The following is a 23,156-nucleotide window of genomic DNA, read 5'->3' on the forward strand; positions in this document are numbered from 1 at the left end:
CCTTGCATTTTCTATTATCCTTCAAAGTCTATTGTTTCACAAATCTGCATTTTACTAATAGAAATTTGATTTTTGTCAAATATGCCTTTTTTGCAACTTTACAAGCTAAGGACATATTCTCGTGATAGAAAGGTTAGGGATATAGCAAACTCATTTTATTATTGGTATGGTATAGATGTGGCCTTTAAGGTATTGGCATTAGAACATATGCAAGATAAGTTACTTATGCCACAAGTAGCTTTTCTTTGTTTCTACTTATTAAGAAAATAAATATATTTGGTAACCAACATACTTATCAGCTTCTCCTCTCTTTCATCTCTCTATATACCTCTCTTCAACAACTTATGAAAAGTAGAAAAGCTTTTAAAAAATAATAACAAATAACTGAAGTGATCAAGTACTTCTAAATAAAAAAGTTACTTATCACTAATCATAAATCAAATTTACTTATCTGGAATAAGTCACTTGTCTACTGCTGTAAGTAGAAAGTGTTTGGGCCCCACCTCTAATGTGGGCCTTCTAGATAAGTGACTTATCTGAAATAAGTCACAATAAGCCACTTATCCGAAAGAGTTAAAAATAAAAAAAAAAATTCTTGTACCCCTTAAGCTACCAATTTTGTCACTTCACTACTACCTGTTTTCTTGCGAGGCCCACGCACATGTGGAGCATTGACCATATATATGCAATCATGGATGCCAGTGGGGCAAACATGTGCAAGATTCAATCTTTCCATTAGGTGTTGCCATTTTCAATTCTTTAGGCCACAAATCAGGCCATTTTATTCTCCAAGTAGGCCAATGTACAAAACCAATGGAGCATATTCAATATGTAAATTCCATTCTTTTAACGGGGTGCACCACAGTCGTCATCTCATAGCTTCAGCTAAATTCAAACCTAGGATCGCAGTAAATGAAGTTGGAATAAAATTTTACAAAAAAAACTTTAGAAAACGAAAAATCGATTAAGAAGTAAGAAGCAGAGACTGCTTAAGCGTCCACATATCAAATGTTTAGTTGGTCCAATAGACAGACCCCCACCTGAACACATACTAATTAGCATACCTTAATCCCTATAAATACTTTTTTCCGCGAGCCATTTTTCAAAACTTTTGCTAAAAAAGGGAAGTTTATGCATGATCCAAGTTCAATGGTGGCCCTCACTGTTTATGTGCATACTAGTATAATCTATTTCTTTCATTAGTTTACTAAATTACTGGAAAAAAACTTATTCTTTTATACACACACACACAATGTAATTATAGCGTGTCATTCATTAAAAGTGGGAAAGAAAAAATTTTAATTAAAAAAAAAAAATCGCAAAGGAGTACTTCATTAATAAAGTTGTAGCATTTCAGTGCCTTTTTTAGCCTCATTTGCAACAAGGTACCTCAGTAATTTAGGTTTTCTTTTTCCACATCCTGGTATCTTTCATTAGATTTTTCTAACATCTGTTAATGCAAGTTGTTATATTTGGTAAATGATGAAAAAAAGCCTTATGTAAAAAATGATAACAAGCTTGATCATTTATTAAGGGTCCATTTGGATACCATCAAATAAGTTGCTTTTTTACTTATGTTAAGTAATTAACTTACTTTTTTTTACTTAATTTAGTCTAGTAAGCATTAACGTAAAAGTAACTTATATGGCAAAAGCTCATCTTAATAAGAATATATGTTATTCTTTTAGGCTTTTAAATTTGTGACTTTTCTACTTCTCTCTCACTGCACATATCAAAGAAGGCTCTCTCTAACAGTCCATATCAAAGGAGTCCCCATGTTGCGGATTGTCCACATTGAAAGTGGGGTTCACACCGGGGTGGTCCAAATAAAAGGTGGACCCACATGATGCATGACTCCAGATTAGTGTGGGCTAACATATAGATGGTCTACATCAAAGGTCGGCCCATAATGATAAAAAGCCAACATCCAAAGCAGGCTGGTATGATAGACACCCCGCTCCAAAGGTGGGGCCTATATGATATATATGATATATGATAGACAGTGGACTCCACGTGATTGGCAATTAATAATTGTGGGCCCCACAAGATGGCTGGGCCACATCAATGTGGGCCCCACATGATGGACAGTCCACATCAAAGGTCAGCCCTAATGATGAGTGGCCCATATCCAAAGCAGGCCTCACATGATGTACAGTTCACATCAAAGGTCAACCGTAATAATGAGTGGCCCATATGTATGGTGGAAGGCCCACATTGAAGGTGGGCCCACACTATGGACACTCCACATTAAAGGTGGGCTTCACGTGATGGGCGGTTGATATTGAAAGTGGGCCCCACATTATAGACAATAACATTGATGGTGGGCCCCACTTGATGGATGGCCAACATCAAAGGTAGGCCCTACATAATGAATGGTGCATGTTAAAAGCCAGGCTATAATAATGAACGGCCCACATACAAGGTGGGCCATATATGATTGAAAACCACCATCAAAGGTGGGCCCATACAATGAATGGTGCGCATCAAAGGTTAGCCTCATATAATGGATGGTATATGTTAGGGGATTGAAAGCTAGGTGGGGCCCACCATAATGTTTATGAAAAATCCACCCGTCCATCCATTTCGCCAGCTTAGGTTAGGAGATGAGACCAAAAATGAGGTAGATCCAAAACTCAAGTAGACCATACAAAAGGAAACATTAAAGAATGCGACACCCCTAATCACTGAAGTGGGAAAAAAAAAAATACAAAGAAATGTGGTAACCGAACATGGAAGGAATATTCATTTACAGTATTTATAGATCTGTTGTAGCCAACTCCTCCCGTTGAAGTCTTGCGCTCTCATTGCTAGTCCCACTATAGAATTTTCACCATATCCTTCTCATGAAAACTGTCCAACACCAACACATTGATCCGACGGTCAACATGTGCAATCAGTGTGATTTCTAGGTAATGGGCCAACACACGAGAAGCAAGGAAGGAAGAGAGAAATTGGGGACTGCAATAGCCTGAAATACATTAGCACATGAAGGGGCTTACATGTGCTAACTATCGCTACGGAGACAAACAGATCCACCATTGATCCGAAAATGCAGTGAAAACCAAGATTTACACGGGCCACACCATTGGGAACGGTGTAAAATCATTCCTAAAATGTTCAAATTCACATGGTTTGGCAAATATGAGCATTGGAATGTCCTTATTTTTTTGAGGGGGAATCCTGTTAATCCTGATATGGAACGTCAAATGACTGGATTGGATGGCACATACACACTACGAAGGCCCCCACTTGCAATTTGGACTCCTCTAATGATGGGAGTTCCCATCTCAACTATTTCCCATGTATTGTGCACCTGACTGTTGAATCGGCCTGATTTCTAGCCCTGGTCCAAACACTGGGCAGTGTACCTGATTGACAAGGTAGATCTCATCCACATGAAGTAACTACTCATCAGCGAAAGTAAGGCTTCAATATCCATATGAAGTCATGCATACATTGAAAATGGAAGAGAAAATCAGAGAAAATTTTGGCATATGGAGATCCGATCCGGGACCAAGTCAAAGTTACCTGACCCGGACCGATCCGAAATGTGCATTGCCTAATCCGATCCGAGTTCGACTCGGTCAAGAAAACCGAGTCGGATCGAATTGGGCATGATTCGGTCCAGATTTATATTTTACAATAAAACTTCCTAAAATTTTCAAATTAAATGAATCTACAATCCACCAAATCAGAAACCCTAAAATTTTTAATCTCCATGTCCCTCAAATTTACTACACCAAAAGCCCTAAAATTCATATACTCTCCTAAAATTCACAAAACAAAATTCTTAAAATCCTCAAAATCATAACCATAAAAACTCTATTTTTGTGGCCCTGAAACCCTAAATCTGTGGCCCTAAAACTCTCAAAATTGGAAGCTCTAACTCTCCAATTTCTGCACTTAAGAGAATGAGAGATAGAGAGAGAATGGGAGAGAGATACCTGATGCAGGTCGTGTTACCTAGTCAATCATTATTTTAGGCATGAGCCCTAAATTCAAATCTTAGTGGACCACACCACAGGAAAACAGTGGAGATTATTGAACACTCACTGTTAAACACTTCATAGGGCCCACCGTAATGTTTATTTGCTATCCAACTGATTGACTAGGTAACACGACTTGCATGAAGGGAAAACATAAATACTAGCTTGATGCAAAAAAATTGTGGCCCTAAGAAGGTCTTTTTACCGTGGGATTCAATCGCTATTGTTTTGTATGGTGTGGTTCACCTATTCCGCTATTCATCTGCCTCATTTTTCAGCTTATGACTTAAAAATGAGTTGGCAAAATAGATGTCCAAGGGAGATGAACAAAACATCATGGTGGGGCTTGTTGACATTTGGTTTTTGAAAAATTAAATATATTAAAATTTTTCAAAGAAAAAATGTGGTTTTTCCTTTATTCCCACATTGGAAATAAGAAAATAAATTTTGTAGCTTGTACAACGAGGTGTGTATAGTATTCTTACTTAGAGTCGTAGAGGTTGAGATGCTCACATGCGCGCTCTGGCTGGGTAGTGTCACTAGTCGGCGCACTTTGTACTTCGCTCAATGCAAGCGGTCTGAGATAAGCCTCTGTTTTAAAGACACAGTAATTTTACATGATTCAAGTGATAAAAAAGAGAATAATTTTCTTTAATTATTTTTTCCAAATTTTACAACAGGGCCCACATGGCACCCTCCTTCCCTTTCCCTCTTAATCTGTACACCTTGTTTCATGCCCCTTCGGACTTGGATTGAGTCCGGGCAGGAGATTTGAGTAGCAACCGTGATGTACGGGTGTTACCCACACCGTCCATCCATTTTTTCTTCTGATTTTAGGATATAAGTTCGAACCTGAGGTAGATATATGACATATGTGAACCGTTCCCAGCTGGAAACGGGAGGGTGTAGGACGCCATCCGCGTTCGCTAGTCAACGATGAGATAGCTTTTTAATGTTGCAAACGGGTAGTACGAAAAATATACCTAGCAACGTGGAAAAACCTAAGTACAGATTGCCAGGATCTTCCTGGCCGTAGAACTTTTTAAGATATTGCCTGCCGACATTGGATCAAAAGATCATGGCAGAGGAGTTGTTGATGATTAAGGTACGAACGTTTAACACATGTTCCCTTTTTCATGACAAGTCCGGAAGAAGATTTTTATAGAACCAATCCTTCTCAGGAATGTAGCTTTCAATACACCATATTTTCTTTGGTACGTCAGCTTCAAAGGGACGGCTGGGATTCTTGTTTTGACAATGGAAATAGAGGAGGTTTCAAATGGACGGACCAAGCTGTTCCTAGGCATGTCCACGCCCTACGTATGAGCCGCAGAGTCTGACCCATGCTCAGGCCCCAGCCCAGCGCAGATCGGCTCAAGTTGGGCTGGCATATATGGACCAGTCTTGGCTAGTGACCCCAACAGCAGCCAGCTAGCTGGTGTCAGTGGACCCCACCATGATGTATGTGTTTTATCCACCCTGTCTATCTATTATGTCTGTTCATTTTAATGTATGAGCCCAAAAATGAGACAAATTAAAATCTTTAGTGGACCACACCACATGAAACAGTGGGGATTGAACTCTTACCTTTGAAAACTCTTTGGGTGGCACGAGAGTTTTGAAACAAGCTGATATTTGTTTTTTTCGTTCGTGATTTGAGTGACTTAGTCAACAGATTGTATGGCAAAACAACATTACAGTGGACCCTAAGAAGTTTTTAACGGTGGATGTTAAATTAACACTGTTTTCCAATGGTATGGTCCACTGAGTTTTGAATTTGCCTCATTTTTTTTTAGCATGCTCTAAAAAATAGATAGACTGTACAGATAAAACATATACATCATGGTGGGGTCCACAAAGATTTGACACCTGCTAAGAGGCCATGCCCCCAAGTACTCAGCCCACCATTGTTTAGCAAGTATGTCAGAAATAAAAAAGTTAAAAGTTTTTTAATTTATATTTTGGGTTGTTTAATAAAATTATAGAAGTAAAATATATATATATATATATATATATATATATATATATATATATATATATATATAGAATTCAAAAATAAAAATAAATAAATAAACATATGTTGGTTTTTGCCTTCCACATAGGAGAAAGGGAAGAGTGGCTAGAGGAGCAGACACTATCTGCGTGCGCATCCTCTTGAGGAGCTTTAAACTTTTTTCCCGGCCCTAATCTAGACCCTTGATGAGGTTTCCCTGCTCAATCCAACCAGTAGCTCGTTCTACCAGGTCGATCAAGTGTGAGATAGGGCTTCGGTGATTACAGTTCTGATCCAGTGTGATCTGAACCGTTGGATCATCCAGACCGAACAGCCAGATGTACAATGCCCCTCAATATGTTAATCTTAGAGACATTTTATTGAAAAGGTACGGCGGAAATCTTGTAAATGATAATAGCTTCCAAACTAGTATTAGAATAGCGTAACTTGGCTACGAGGCCCACCTCGATGTGTGCATTGTATATCTACACCGTTTATCTTCTTTTCCAGATTATTTTACTCTACGGTTCCAAAATTGAAGCAGATAAATATATCAAATGAACCACACCACAAGAAATAATGATTATTGACCATTAAAATCCTTTTGTGGCCACAAAAGTTTTGGATCAAGCTGTTATTTCTTTTTACCTTTCATATCCAGGTATTTGTAACCTTATCAATAGGTTGGATGGTCAATAAACATTACGTTGGATGCTATGAATTTTTTAATGGTGGGCGTTCAATGACCATTGTTTCCTATGGTGTGGTCCACCTGAAATTTTTACGTGCTTCATTTTTAGTACATATCCTATGATAAGCTGAAAAAACAGATAAATGGCGTGGGTATACAATGTATACACCGAGGTGGGCCCTACAGTTAGGGTCTCACCCACATCACTGCATGTGGCAATTAAGTCCCATGCTGTGTTAGAAGGGGTACTTGCTAAAGCACACGGTATCTCATTGGTTGTAATCAACCTATGTAATAAACTATAATTCTTAATTGTAAGTAGTCTATTACATTGGGGCAATTAATATAGCTAATGCTTAGATGATGATGATGGTTAAGGCCCACCATCTCGGAGTAGAATTAAGTGTTACCTTGGGGCCCGCCTTAATGATGTATTGTATATCCACACCATCCATCCATTTTTCCAGTCCATTTTATGACATGATCACAAACATTAAGCAAATCCAAATCGTGGGTGGACCACACCATAGGAAACATGGTAATTGAACGCCCACCATTAAAAACTTTGGAGGCACACCATAAGCAGATTCTTAATGTTTGTTTGCCATCTAACCTGTTGATAAGGTCAACCAGATTTGGATGAAGGGAAAAGACAAAAATCAGCCTGATCCAAAACTTTTGCAGCCTACAAAAAGCTTTTAATAGTTATTCACCACTTTTTCCAATTTTGCGGTCCACCGGAGATTTGGATTTGTTTAAGTTGTAGGATAACGACCTAAAATAAGTTGAAAAAACAGATGGGCGACGTGTACATACAATAATCAAGCATCTTCATGGACCAAACCTATAGCATTGTGAAAAAACTAATGTACATACTCTCCATGCCCCATTCATCCCTTCTATATTTCTCTCCCTCGCATTTTCCATTATCCTTCAACGTCTATCGTTTCACAAGTCTGCATTTTACTAATAGAGATTTCAATTTTGTCAGATGTGCCTTTTTTGCAACTTTACAAGCTAAGGAGATATTCTCATGATATGGACAGGCTAAGGATATAGTAAACTCATTTTATTATTGGTACGGTACAAATATGGCCTTCACCGTATTGGCATTAGAACACATATAAGATAAGTTACTTATGCCACAAATAGCTTTTCTTTGTTTCCACTTATTAAGAAAATAAGTACATTTGGTAACCAACATACTCATCGGCTTCTCCTCTCTTTCATCTCTCCATATACCTCTCTTCAACAACTTATGGAAAGTAGAAAAGCTTTTAAAAAATAATAACAAATAACTGAAGTGATCAAGTACTTCTAAATAAAAAAGTTACTTATCACTAATCATAAATCAAATTTACTTATATGGAATAAGTCACTTGTCTACTGCTGTAAGTAGAAAGTGTTTGGGCCGCACCTCTAATGCGGGCCTTCTAGATAAGTGACTTATCTGAAATAAGTCACTTGTCCGAAAGAGTTTTCAAAAAATAAAAAAAAATCTTGTACCCCTTAAGCTACCAATTTTGTCACTTCACTACCTGATTTCTTGTGAGGCCCACGCACATGTCGAGCATTGACCATATATATGCAATCATGGATGCCAGTGGGGCAAACATGTGCAAGATTCAATCTTTCCATTAGGTGTTGCCATTTTCAATCCTTTTAGGCCACAAATCAGGCCATTTTATTCTCCAAGTAGGCCAATGTACAAAACAAATGGAGCATATTCAATATGTAAATTCCATTCATTTAACGGGGTGCACCACAGTCGTCATCTCATAGCTTCAGCTAAATTCAAACCTAGGATCGCGGTAAATGAAGTTCGAATAAAATTTTACAAAAAAAAACTTTAGAAAACGAAAAGTCAATTAAGAAGTAAGAAGGAGAGACTGCTTAAGCGTCCACATATCAAATGTTTAGTTGGTCCAATAGACGGACCCCTACCTGAACACATACTAATTAGCATACCTTAATCACTATAAATTATTATTTTTTGTGAGCCATTTTTCAAAACTGTTACTAAAAAAGGGAAGTTTATGCAAGATCCAAGTTCAATGGTGGCCCGCACTGTTTATGTGCATATTAGTATAATCTATTTCTTTCATTAGTTTACTAAATTATTGGGGAAAAAAAAAAACTATATATAAACACACACACACACACACACAATGTAATTATAGCGGGTCATTCATTAAAAGTGGGAAAGAAAAAATTTTAATTAAAAAAAAAAATCGCAAAGGAGTACTTCATTAATAAAGTTATAGCATTTCAGTGCCTTTTTTAGCCTCATTTGCAACAAGGTACCTCAGTAATTTAGGTTTTCTTTTTCCACATCCTGCTATCTTTCATTAGATTTTTCTAACATCTGTTAATGCAAGTTGTTATATTTGGTAAATGATGAAAAAAAGCCTTATGTAAAAAATGATAGCAAGCTTGATCATTTATTAAGGGTCCATTTGGAGACCATCAAATAAGTTGCTTTTTTACTTATGTTAAGTAATTAACTTACTTTTTTTACTTAATTTAGTCTAGTAAGCATTAAAGTAAAAGTAACTTATATGGCAAAAGCTTATCTTAATAAGAATATATTTTATTTTTTAAGGCTTTTAAATTTGTGACTTTTCTACTTCTCTCTCACTGCACATATCAAAGAAGGCTCCCTCTAACGGTCCATATCAAAGGAGTCCCCATGTTGTGGATTGTCCACATTGAAAGTGGGGTTCACACCAGGGTGGTCCAAATAAAAGGTGGACCCACATGATGGATGACTCCAGATTAGTGTGGGCCAACATATGGATGGTCTACATCAAAGGTCGGCCCATAATGATAAAAAGCCAACATCCAAAGCAGGCTGGTATGATGGACACCCCACTCCAAAGGTTGGGCCTATATAATATATATGATATATGATAGACAGTGGACTCCACGTGATTGGCAATTAATAATTGTGGGCCCCACAAGATGGCTGGGCCACATTAATGTGGGCCCCACACGATGGACAGTCCACATCAAAGGTCAGCCCTAATGATGAGTGGCCCATATCCAAAGCAGGCCTCACATGATGGACAGTTCACATCAAAGGTCAACCGTAATAATGAGTGGCCCATATGCATGGTGGAAGGCCCACATCGAAGGTGGGCCCACACTATGGACAGTCCACATTAAAGGTGGGCTTCACGTGATGGGCAGTTGATATTGAAAGTGGGCCCCACATTATAGACAATAACATTGATGGTGGGCCCCACTTGATGGATGACCAACATCAAAGGTGGGCCCTACATAATGAATGGTGCATGTTAAAAGCCGGGCTATAATAATGAATGGCCCACATCCAAGGTGGGCCATATATGATTGACGACCAACATCAAAGGTGGGCCCATACAAAGAATGGTGCACTTCAAAGGTTAGCCTCATATAATGGATGGTATATGTGAGGGGATCGAAAGCTAGGTGGGGCCCACCATGATGTTTATGAAAAATCCACCTGTCCATCCATTTCACCAGCTTATTTTAGGAGATGAGACCAAAAATGAGGTAGATCAAAAACTCAAGTGGACCATACAAAAGGAAACATTAAAGAATGCGACAGCCCTAATCACTGAAGTGGGAAAAAAAAATACAAAGAAATGTGGTAACCGAACATGGAAGGAGTATTCATTTACAATATTTATAGATCTGTTGTAGCCAACTCCTCCCGTTGAAGTTTTGGGCTCTCATTGCTAGTCCCAGTGTAGAATTTTCACCATATCCTTCTCATGAAAGCTGTCCAATACCAACACATTGATCCGACGGTCAACATGTGCAATCAGTGTGATTTTTAGGTAATGGGCCAACACACGAGAAGCAAGGAAGGAAGAGAGAAATTGGGGACTGCAATAGCCTGAAATACATAGGCACATTAAGGGGCTTACATGTGCTAACTATCGCTACAGAGACAAACAGATCCACCATTGATCCGAAAATGCAGTGAAAACCAAGATTTACACGGGCCGCACCATTGGGAACGGTGTAAAATCATTCCTAAAATGTTCAAATTCACATGGTTTGGCAAATATGAGCATTGGAATGTCCTTTTTTTTGGGGGGGGGAATCCTGTTGATCCTGATATGGAACGTCAAATGAGTGGATTGCTGTCGAATTTCGGCAACCTGTGACGTATAATCGACGTTGCGATCGACCCTAAGCCTTATGCTGTGCATTTGAGTCTGCTTAAATCAAGACTTGTATCATTGCGACCGCACCGTCGCCGAGTCTCTCGCACCGATCCGATACCCTGGCAGGAAGATATGAGCCGGCTTTATTTCGAAGAAAACGCCGCGCGTTTGCAATCCCAAGAAAATCTCTACAATATGTCAAATCAATCCCATCAATCAATCCCATCCATCACCTCATGTCAAGTACAAGCAACCCATGCTTTCTCTCTCCAAAGTCAACCCTTTCTCACCCTCTCTCTTACACACCCATGCTAGTCAAGTACACATCACCTCACCCATCACTCACATCCATCACTCTCTCTCTTTACATCCCATCTCCCTCTCTCTCTCTCTCTCTCTCTCTCTCATTTCTCAACTCAATCCCAAGCAACAAGTGAGCTCACGTCCAAGCTTCTCCATGTGAGAGAAATGTGATTTTGGTGGCCCACTTTCTCATCCCAAATCCTCCATCCTAGCCTTTCACTTTTCATCTTCCACCATCAAAGTGAAGCTTAAGGAGACCGGCATTTCAACGGACCAAGAAGATCGACCGGTGGGTGCTTATTAGACTAGATTTTTCATGTTTTATGATGGGCAAAGTGAGGCCTACCGAATCAATGGCATGGATCTCACTTTGGACCACTAGGTGTGGCCAATGGCCCACCTTGATGCTCATGATCATTCCATGATGGGGCCATTCTCCATGGACCCCATCATGATGTTTATCTTCCTTGCATGCATAGGGTCATCTAGACCGTCTATTTTGGTGGAGAAAGGATCTCCACCGTTGATTTTCAATTTAATGGGCCCACATGCAATGGGACCCACTTGATGTACAATTGGATGCTTGAAACGGAGGGCCCATAGTGCCGGGGTCCCTCCATCACACGTGTCCCACTCTCTTTTTCTCTCTCTCCCTCTCTTGTTATGTATGTATTTTATGTATGATGGAATGGCCATATGGCCCACCCGAATGGACCCCACCATGAAGCATGGTTTGGACCAAATCCATTTGTGGGTGAGGCCCATCTTACATGTGTATGTAATCCATACCACCCCACCATGTGATGTCCCGCCTAAGCAGGGCCCACCCCAATGCAAGTGTTATGTCCAGACGTCCAGGGACGTCCCTGGACGTTAATTGAAAACACAAATATTAGCTTTTCTAAAGCTTATTGGGTGTGCCATTCATGCAGGCCCCACCTTGATGTAAGTGTTCAATCCACGCCGTTCATTCTATTCTCGAGTTCATTTTAGGCGTTGGACCGAAAATGAAGTTGATCCGAGTATCTGGTGGGCCATCGTATCAGAAATTGTAATGGTTGCCGTTGAAAAATCAACTACTATTTTTATCCATCAAAACATATTCAATATTGGGCTCATTTGCCTTGTATTAAGCCATGGGACCCAATGGCAGGGTCAGATTCCACTGATGCGGGCCCCATACACGAAAAACCATGACATTTGGTGTTTTCAAAAAAAAAAAAAAATATCATGCAGGCAGCGCCTGCTGCTGCTGCTGGCGGACGGACGGACGCAACATACCCACGGCTCCAGTCGTGGGCCCCACCATGATGTATGTTCAATATCCAAACCGTCCATTGGGTGAGCCCCTCCTTGCAGTACGCTCCTGCCGAAAATTCGGCCGATCTGATACTCAGGTGGCCCACATTATAGGAAACAGTGGAATTGAATGTATACCATTAAAACCCTTTTTGGGTCCACGGAAGTTTTTGGTTCAAGCTGAAATTTGTTTTTACTCTTCATCTAGGTCTGAGTGACCTTATGGACGGATTGGATGCCATATAAGCATTATGGTGGGCCCCACATGGGACCCACATTGATGTATGTGTTCTAGGCCCACCGTCCACTGCTGTGGACAGTGGATTCCACCCAGATATATGTGTCTTACGAAGGTCGTCCAGTGACTGGACGGCCAGTGAGCCCCACCATGATTTATGTGTTTATCCACACCGTCCACACCTGGACGGTGGGACCCACCATGATGCGTGTGTTGCATCTAAACCGTCAATCCATTTTGCAAACTCATTTTTGAGCGTGAGCTAAAGAATGAATCAGATCCATGGTCCATGATGCATGTGTTGCATCCAAGTCACCCAACCACTTGAAAGTTCATTTTAAAGCCTGAGTTCAAAAATAAAAAATAAAAAATGAGACAGATATAGGAATAGGTGGACCACATTATAGAAAGTAGTGGGTTTGAAGGCCCACCATTAAGACCCTTGGTCTACTAAGTTTGGGACCAAATATGATAGTGGTCTTTCCTTTTAATTCAGGTCTGTGAGGCCTTATAATCAGATTGGATGAGAAATAAATATTATGGTGGGCCTTAGAAATTTAATGGTGGAAATCATTACCACCACTTGTATTTGGGTGTAGCCCATTTGATATGCATATGGCCCATGCGATGTGGCCCACCTGTCATATTTAAGGCCCATTTGAGGAGGCCCACCTTGATATTTATAAGGCCCATTTGAGGAGGCCCACCTTGATGTATTTGTGGCCTGTTGTTGAGGCCCATCCTGATATATGCGAGGCCCACTGTGATGCATTCAAAGGCCCATAGGACATGGCCCATTGTAATGTACATAAGGCCCATTGATGCGGCCCACTTAATTTATATAAGGCCCTTATGAGGCGGCCCATTTGATGTATTTGAGGACTATGGGTCGAGGCCCAATGAGATGTATATAGGTCCATTGCAATGTGTGATTCCCTATGGTTTGTGTAATGATATTTTATGGCGGGCCATGCCTTGGGAGCAATGTTGGTTTGACGTCCACATTGTAAGTACAATGTTGGTTAAATGTCCGCATTGTAACTCTCCTTAAGGCCCATTGATAGGCCCATACTTGTTGATAGTTCATTACTTTATAACATGCTTAGTGCACTTCCATGATTCATGCCCATACGCATCATATGTATGCTTGATATGAGGAATGTTTGATCATAGCATAAGCCGTTGGGCTGAGACATTTACGGGACTCCTTATGAGACGGAGTGCCCCACATGATCGCGTGATACGCGCATGATTGCTCCATGATTGTACAGTGTGACTCATGCATCTCGCATATGTGTGACTTGATCACTGCATGCCCTAGCGACATCAGGGCCGTAGCTTCACAGCACATCGTGGATGGCCGAATGGGATACCGGAAATTATTGGCTCTTGTGGGCACTTAGGATGTCCTTCGGTGAAAGTCCCCAGAACCTTTTTGGTACCGGGAGATGCTCCAACGCCTAGACCGAGTGGATACACGAGCGCCCGAGTGCCGAATACCGGAGGCCGCGTCTCCCACTGTTTCGTGGTCGGTTGGAAGGGGTGTGGCCTTATCCGCCCGAGTGAGGGGCTATAAGCTAGTGAGTTTGACTAGCTCGCAAATGAGTCCGCTATCGACGAGCCGGTAGGTATTGGCAAACTGGTCACGCGGATAGTGTGGTCTCTTCCACTTGCCCGATGTGCGGCTAGGGAGGAGGTATCGGTGTGGAGTGTATTAGACCCCGGTGATATCCAGAGAGGAACTGTACTGATATGTGTACTTGATGAGGACTGGCATGCTTGCTTTGCATCTCGCATATGACATTTGGCTACATAGGTCTCGCATCGCATGGCCTTGGTATGGCTGATAGCATTCATGTCTTGCATCATATAGCTTTAGTACAGCTAATAGCATTCATGGACTTATCGAATATTTCCGCATTACTTTGATACTGTACACTTGGCGCTGGCCTTGCACACACACTTACACCACCCTCTAAGCTTTTGTAAGCTTGTGCACGACCGTTGCGTGCAGGTAGTGTTAGACAGCAGCAGCGCTGAGGCAGGAGTGCACATCAGTTTATTTTGAAGCTTTTGATCACCCTGTATTTCCCTTTCCTCATTATACTTAAAGTTTTTGATATAGTGGATATGTGGTGATGTTGTTTTGTGACTTGGTTATGCTTATGATTATGCTCCATTATAACAAAAATTTTATACTGAAAATCCTCCTTGTAGGATCCCAGGATCGGAATTTGGCATGTGAGTGCCGGAATCCAAGAATGGGGCACTATGGAGGCTGTCGGCGCCGGATTAGCATTGGAATGTCCTTTTTTTTGGGGGGGGGAATCCTGTTGATCCTGATATGGAACGTCAAATGAGTGGATTGGATGGCATATACACACTACGAAGGCCCCCACTTGCAATTTGGACTCCTCTAATGATGGGAGTTCCCATCTCAACTATTTCCCATGTATTGTGCACCTGACTGTTGAATCGGCCTGATTTCTAGCCCTGGTCCAAACACAGGGCAGTGCACCTGATTGACAAGGTAGATCTCATCCACATGAAGTCACTCCTCATCAGCGAAAGTAAGGCGTCAATATCCATATGTAGAGCTGGGCATCGGTCTGGATCGGATCGGAATGGGTCCAACTCAATCTGATCCGAAATCTTAATGGCTTGACCCGAATTCGATCCGATCCAGGACCAAGTCCAAGTCACCTGACTCGGATCGATCCGAAATGTGCATCGCCTGATCCGATCCGAGTTCGACTCAGTCAGGAAAACCGAGTCGGATCGGATTGGGCATGATTTGGTCCAGATTTATATTTTACAATAAAAATTCCTAAAATTTTCAAACTAAATAAATCTACAATCCACCAAATCAGAAACCTTAAAATTTTTAATCTCTATGGCCCTCAAATTTACTACACCAAAAGCCCTAAAATTCATATACTCTCCTAAAATCCACAAAACAAAATTTTTAAAATCCTCAAAATCATAACCATAAAAACCCTATCTTTGTAGCCCTAAAACCTCCAAAATTATAACCATAAAAACCCTAAATCTGTGGCCCTAAAACTCTCAAAATTGGAAGCTCTAACTCTCCAATTTCTGCACTTAAGAGAATGAGAGATAGAGAGAGAATGGGAGAGAGATACCTGATGCCTGATGGTGCGTGAGAGCTTTGAACGGCATGGATTTAAAAATACATCATGGTGGGCCAGAGAGCTTTGACGCCAGCTAGACACTTCATAGGGCCCACTGTAATGTTTATTTGCTATCCAACTGATTGACTAGGTAACACGACCTGCATGAAGGGAAAACATAAATACCAGCTTGATGCAAAAGAATTGAGGCTCTGAGAAGGTCTTTTTACCATGGGCATTCAATCGCTATTGTTTTGTATGGTGTGGTTCACCTATTCTACTATTCATCTGCCTCATTTTTTAGATCATGACTTAAAAATGAGTTGGCAAAATAGACGTCCAAGGGAGATGAACAAAACATCATGGTGGGGCTTGTTGATATTTGGTTTTTGAAAAATCAAATATATTCAAATTTTTCAAAGAAAAGTGTGGTTTTTCCTTTATTCCCACATTGGAAATAAGAAAATAAATTTTGTAGCTTGTATGGGGAGGTGTGTATAGTATTCTTACTTAGAGTCGTAGAGGTTGAGATGCTCGCATGCGCACTCGGGCTGGGTAGTGTCACTAGTCGGCGCACTTTGTACTTCGCTCAGTGCAACCGGTCTGAGATAAGCCTCTATTTTAAAGACATAGTAATTTTACATGATTCAAGTGATAAAAAAGAGAATAATTTTCTTTAATTATTTTTTCCAAATTTCACGACAGGGCCCACATGGCACCCTCCTTCCCTTTCCCTCTTAATCTGTACACCTTGTTTCATGCCCCTTCGGACTTGGATTGAGTCCGGGCAAGAGATTTGAGTAGCAACCGTGATGTACGGGTGTTACCCACACCGTCCATCCATTTTTTCTTCTGATTTTAGGATATAAGTCCGAACCTGAGGTAAATATATGACATATGTGAACCGTTCCCAGCTGGAAACGGGAGGGTGTAGGACGCCATCCGCGTTTGCTTACTTCTTACTCAACGATGAGATAGCTTTTTATTGTTGCAAACGGGTAGTACAAAAAATATACCTAGCAACGTGGAAAACCCTAAGTACAGATTGCCAGGATATCTTCCTGGCCGTAGAACTTTTTAAGATATTGCCTGCCGACATTGGATCAAAAGATCATGGGTGGGTCCCACAGAGGAGTGATTGATGATTAAGTTACGAACGTTTAACACATGTTCCCTTTTTCACGACAAGTCCGGAAGAAGATTTTTATAGAACCAATCCTTCTCAGGAATGTAGCTTTCAATACACCATATTTTCTTTGGTACGTCAGCTTCAAAGGGACGGCTGGGATTCTTGTTTTGACAATGGAAATAGATGAGGTTTCAAATGGACGGACCAGGCTGTTCCTAGGCATGTCCACGTCCTACGTATGAGCCGCAGAGTCTGACCCATGAACTACGACCCATGCTCAGGCCCCAGCCCAGCGCAGATCGGCTCAAGTTGGGCTGGCATACATGGACCAGTTTTGGCTAGTGACCCCAAACAGCAGCCAGCTAGTTGGTGTCAATGGACCCCACCATGATGTATGTGTTTTATCCACGCCGTCTATCTATCATGTCATCTCATTTTAAAGTATGATCCCAAAAATGAGGCAAATTAAAATCTTTGGTGGACCACACTACATGAAACAGTGGGGATTGAACTCTTACCGTCGAAAACTTTTTAGGTGGCACGAGAGTTTTGGATCAAGCTGATATTTGTTTTTATCGTTCGTGATCTGGGTGACTTAATCATCAGATTGTATGGCAAAACAACATTACAGTGGACCCTAAGAAGTTTTTAACGGTGGATGTTCAATTAACACTGTTTTCCAATGGTATGGTCCACTGAGTTTTGAATATGCTTCATTTTTTTAGCATGCTCTAAAAAATAGATGGATGGTACAGATAAAACATATACATCATGGTAGGGTCTACAAAGATTTGACACCTGCTAAGAGGCCATGCCCCCAAGTACTCAGCCCACCATTGTTTAGCAGGTATGTCAGAATTAAAAAAGTTAAAAGTTTTTTTATTTATATTTTGGGTTGTTTAATAAAATTATAGAAGTAATTTTAAAAAATAAAAATAAATAAATAAATAAATAAACAGATGTTGGCTTTTGCCTTCCACATAGGAGAAAGGTAAGAGTGGCTAGAGGAGCAGACACTATCTGCGTATGTGCATCCTCTTGAGGAGCTTTAAACTTTTTTTCTGGCCCTAATGTAGACCCTTGATGAGGTTTCCCTGCTCAATCCAGCTAGTAGCTCGTTCTACCAGGTCGATCAAGTGTGAGATAGGGCTTCGGTGATTACAGTTCCGATCCAGTGTGATCTGAACCGTTGGATCATCCAGATCGAACAGCCAGATGTACAATGCCCCTCAATATGTTAATCTTAGAGACATTTTATTGAAAAGGTACGGCGGAAATCTTGTAAATGCTAATAGCTTCCAAACTAGTATTAGAAGAGCGTAACTTGGCTGCGAGGCCTACCTCGATGTGTGCATTGTATATCTACACCGTTCATCTTCTTTTCCAGATTATTTTACCGTGCGGTTCCAAAATTGAAGCAGATAAATATATCAAATGAACCACACCACAAGAAATAATGATTATTGACCATTAAAATCCTTTTGTGGCCACAAAAGTTTTGGATCAAGCTGTTATTTCTTTTTACCTTTCATATCCATGTATTTGTAACCTTATCAATAGGTTGGATGGTCAATAAACATTACGGTGGATGCTATGAATTTTTTAATGGTGGGCGTTCAATGACCACTATTTCCTATGGTGTGGTCCACCTGAAATTTTTAGGTGCTTCATTTTTAGTACCATGTCCTATGATAAGCTGAAAAAACAGATAAATGGCGTGGATATACAATGTATACACTGAGGTGGGCCCTACAGTTAGGGTCTCACCCACATCACTGCATGTGGCAATTAAGTCCCACGCTGTGTTAGAAGGGGTTCTTGCTAAAGCACACGGTATCTCATTAGTTGTAATCAACCTATGTAATAAACTATAATTCTTAATTGTAAGTAGTCTATTACATTGGGGCAATTAATATAGCTAATGCTTAGATGATGATGATGGTTAAGGCCCACCATCTCGGAGTAGAATTAAGTGTTACCTTGGGGCCCGCCTTAATGATGTATTGTATATCCACACCATCCATCCATTTTTCCAGTCCATTTTATGACATGATCACAAACATTAAGCAAATCCAAATCGTGGGTGGACCACACCATAGGAAACATGGTAATTGAACGCCCACCATTAAAAACTTTGGAGGCACACCATAAGCAGATTCTTAATGTTTGTTTGCCATCTAACTTGTTGATAAGGTCAACCAGATTTGGATGAAGGGAAAAGACAAAAATCAGCCTGGTCCAAAACTTTTGCAGCCTACAAAAAGCTTTTAATAGTTATTCACCACTTTTTTCAATTTTGTGGTCCACCGGATATTTGGATTTGCTTAAGTTGTAGGATAACCACCTAAAATAAGTTGTAAAAACAGATGAGCGACGTGTACATACAATAATCAAGCATCTTCATAGACCAAACCTATAGCATTGTGAAAAAACTAACCTACATACTCTCCATGCCCCATTCATCCCTTCAATATTTCTCTCCCTTACTTTTTCCATTATCCTTCAAAGTCTATCGTTTCACAAATTTGCATTTTACTAATAGAAATTTGAATTTTGTCAGATATGCCTTTTTCGCAACTTTATAAGCTAAGGACATATTCTCATGATAGACAGGCTAAGGATATAGTAAACTCATTTTATTATTGGTACGGTACAAATATGGCCTTCACCTTATTGGCATTAGAACACATGTAAGATAAGTTACTTATGCCACAAATAGCTTTTCTTTGTTTCCACTTATTAAGAAAATAAGTATATTTGGTAACCAACATACTTATCAGCTTCTCCTCTCTTTCATCTCTCTATATACCTCTCTTCAACAACTTATGAAAAGGAGAAAAGCTTTTAAAAGATAATAATAAATAACTGAAGTGATCAAGTACTTCTAAATAAAAAAGTTACTTATCACTAGTCATAAATCAAATTTACTTATCTGGAATAAGTCACTTGTCTACTGCTGTAAGTAGAAAGTGTTTGGGCCCCACCTCTAATGTGGGCCTTCTAGATAAGTGACTTATCTGAAATAAGTCACAATGTACCCCTTAAGCTACCAATTTTGTCACTTCACTACTACCTGTTTTCTTGCGAGGCCCACGCACATGTGGAGCATTGACCATATATATGCAATCATGGATGCCAGTGGCGCAAACATGTGCAAGATTCAATCTTTCCATTAGGTGTTGCCATTTTCAATCCATTAGGCCACACATCAGGCCATTTTATTCTCCAAGTGGGCCAATGTACAAAACAAATGGAGCATATTCAATATGTAAATTCCATTCATTTAACGAGGCACACCATAGTCGTCATCTCATAGCTTCAGCTAAATTCAAACCTGGGATCGCAGTAAATGAAGTTCAAATAAAATTTTACAAAAAAAACTTTAGAAAACGAAAAGTCGATTAAGAAGTAAGAAGGAGAGACTGCTTAAGCGTCCACATATCAAATGTTTAGTTGGTCCAATAGACGGACCCCTACCTGAACACATACTAATTAGCATACCTTAATCACTATAAATACTTTTTTACACGAGCCATTTTTCAAAACTTTTGCTAAAAAAGGGAAGTTTATGCATGATCCAAGTTCAATGGTGGCCCTCACTGTTTATGTGCATACTAGTATAATCTATTTCTTTCATTAGTTTACTAAATTACTGGAAAAAAACTTATTCTTTTATACACACACACAATGTAATTATAGCGTGTCATTCATTAAAAGTGGGAAAGAAAAAATTTTAATTAAAAAAAAAAAATCGCAAAGGAGTACTTCATTAATAAAGTTGTAGCATTTCAGTGCCTTTTTTAGCCTCATTTGCAACAAGGTACCTCAGTAATTTAGGTTTTCTTTTTCCACATCCTGGTATCTTTCATTAGATTTTTCTAACATCTGTTAATGCAAGTTGTTATATTTGGTAAATGATGAAAAAAAGCCTTATGTAAAAAATGATAACAAGCTTGATCATTTATTAAGGGTCCATTTGGATACCATCAAATAAGTTGCTTTTTTACTTATGTTAAGTAATTAACTTACTTTTTTTTACTTAATTTAGTCTAGTAAGCATTAACGTAGAAGTAACTTATATGGCAAAAGCTTATCTTAATAAGAATATATTTTATTTTTTTAGGCTTTTAAATTTGTGACTTTTCTACTTCTCTCTCACTGCACATATCAAAGAAGGCTCTCTCTAACAGTCCATATCAAAGGAGTCCCCATGCTGTGGATTGTCCACATTGAAAGTTGGGTTCACACCGGGGTGGTCCAAATAAAAGGTGGGCCCACATGATGGATGACTCCAGATTAATGTGGGCCAACATATGGATGGTCTACATCAAAGGTCGGCCCATAATGATAAAAAGCCAACATCCAAAGCAAGCTGGTATGATGGACACCCCACTCAAAAGTGGGGCCTATATGATATATGATAGACAGTGGGCTCCACGTGATTGGCAATTAATAATTGTGGGCCCCGCATGATGGCCGGGCCACATCAATGTGGGTGCCACACGATGGACAATACACATCAAAGGTCAGCCCAAATGATGAGTGGCCCATATCCAAAGCGGGCCTCACATGATGGACAGTTCACATCAAAGGTCAACTGTAATAATGAGTGGCCCATATGCATGATGGAAGGCCCACATTGAAGGTGGGCCCACACTATGGACAGTCCACATTAAAGGTGGGCTTCACGTGATGGGCGGTTGATATTGAAAGTGGGCCCCACATTATGGACAATAACATTGATGGTGGGCCCCACTTGATGGATGACCAACATCAAAGGTGGGCCCTATATAATGAATGGTGCATGTTAAAAGCCAGGCTATAATAATGAACGGCCCACATACAAGGTGGGCCATATATGATTGACAACCAACATCAAAGGTGGGCCCATACAATGAATGGTGCGCATCAAAGGTTAGCCTCATATAATGGATGGTATATGTGAGGGGATTGAAAGCTAGGTGGGGCCCACCATAATGTTTATGAAAAATCCACCCGTCCATCCATTTCGCCAGCTTAGGTTAGGAGATGAGACCAAAAATGAGGTAGATCAAAAACTCAAGTGGACCATACAAAAGGAAACATTAAAGAATGCGACACTGAAGTGGGAAAAAAAAAATACAAAGAAATGTGGTAACCGAACATGGAAGGAGTATTCATTTACAATATTTATAGATCTGTTGTAGCCAACTCCTGTTGAAGTCTTGCGCTCTCATTGCTAGTCCCACTGTAGAATTTTCACCATATCCTTCTCATGAAAGCTGTCCAACACCAACTCATTGATCCGACGGTCAACATGTGCAATCAGTGTGATTTTTAGGTAATGGGCCAACACATGAGAAGCAAGGAAGGAAGAGCGAAATTGGGGACTGCAATAGCCTGAAATACATAGGCACATGAAGGGGCTTACATGTGCTAACTATTGCTATGGAGACAAACAGATCCACCCCATCTATCAGATGGGGCCTTCATATTTCACCGTTGATCCGAAAATGCAGTGAAAACCAAGATTTACACAGGCCACACCATTGGGAACGGTGTAAAATCATTCCTAAAATGTTCAAATTCACATGGTTTGGCAAATATGAGCATTGGAATGTCCTTATTTTTTTGGGGGGAATCCTGTTAATCCTGATATGGAACGTCAAATGAGTGGATTGGATGGCATATACACACTACGAAGGCCCCCACTTGCAATTTGGACTCCTCTAATGATGGGAGTTCCCATCTCAACTATTTCCCATGTATTGTGCACCTGACTGTTGAATCGGCCTGATTTCTAGCCCTCGTCCAAACACGGGGCAGTGCACCTGATTGACAAGGTAGATCTCATCCACATGAAGTCACTCCTCATCAGCGAAAGTAAGGCTTCAATATCCATATGAAGTCATGCATACATTGAAAATGGAAGAGAAAATCAGAGAAAATTTTGGCATATGGAGATACTACAGGTAAAAGATAAACCATTGGCTGGCTTTGTGGGACAAAATCTAATCCATCAGTTAGACAGCAGCTACATTTTCAAGTTCCTAAAATATCCCTGCCATTAATTGAAAAGTCTTCTCGTGTCCTTTGAGTATTCCTTGAAAACTAATTGCAGGAGTAAAAAATTTCCAAATGTTACTTGCATTATATATAGTATAATAAGATAATCCATAAACAAGGACCTTCCTCTATGGTTCGCACATAAAAACCAAAACACAAGAAACGAAGGATAAACCAGGTTTTCCCC

The sequence above is a fragment of the Magnolia sinica genome, chromosome 14 (genome assembly GCF_029962835.1).
Source record: "Magnolia sinica isolate HGM2019 chromosome 14, MsV1, whole genome shotgun sequence".
Taxonomy (NCBI): Eukaryota; Viridiplantae; Streptophyta; class Magnoliopsida; order Magnoliales; family Magnoliaceae; genus Magnolia; species Magnolia sinica.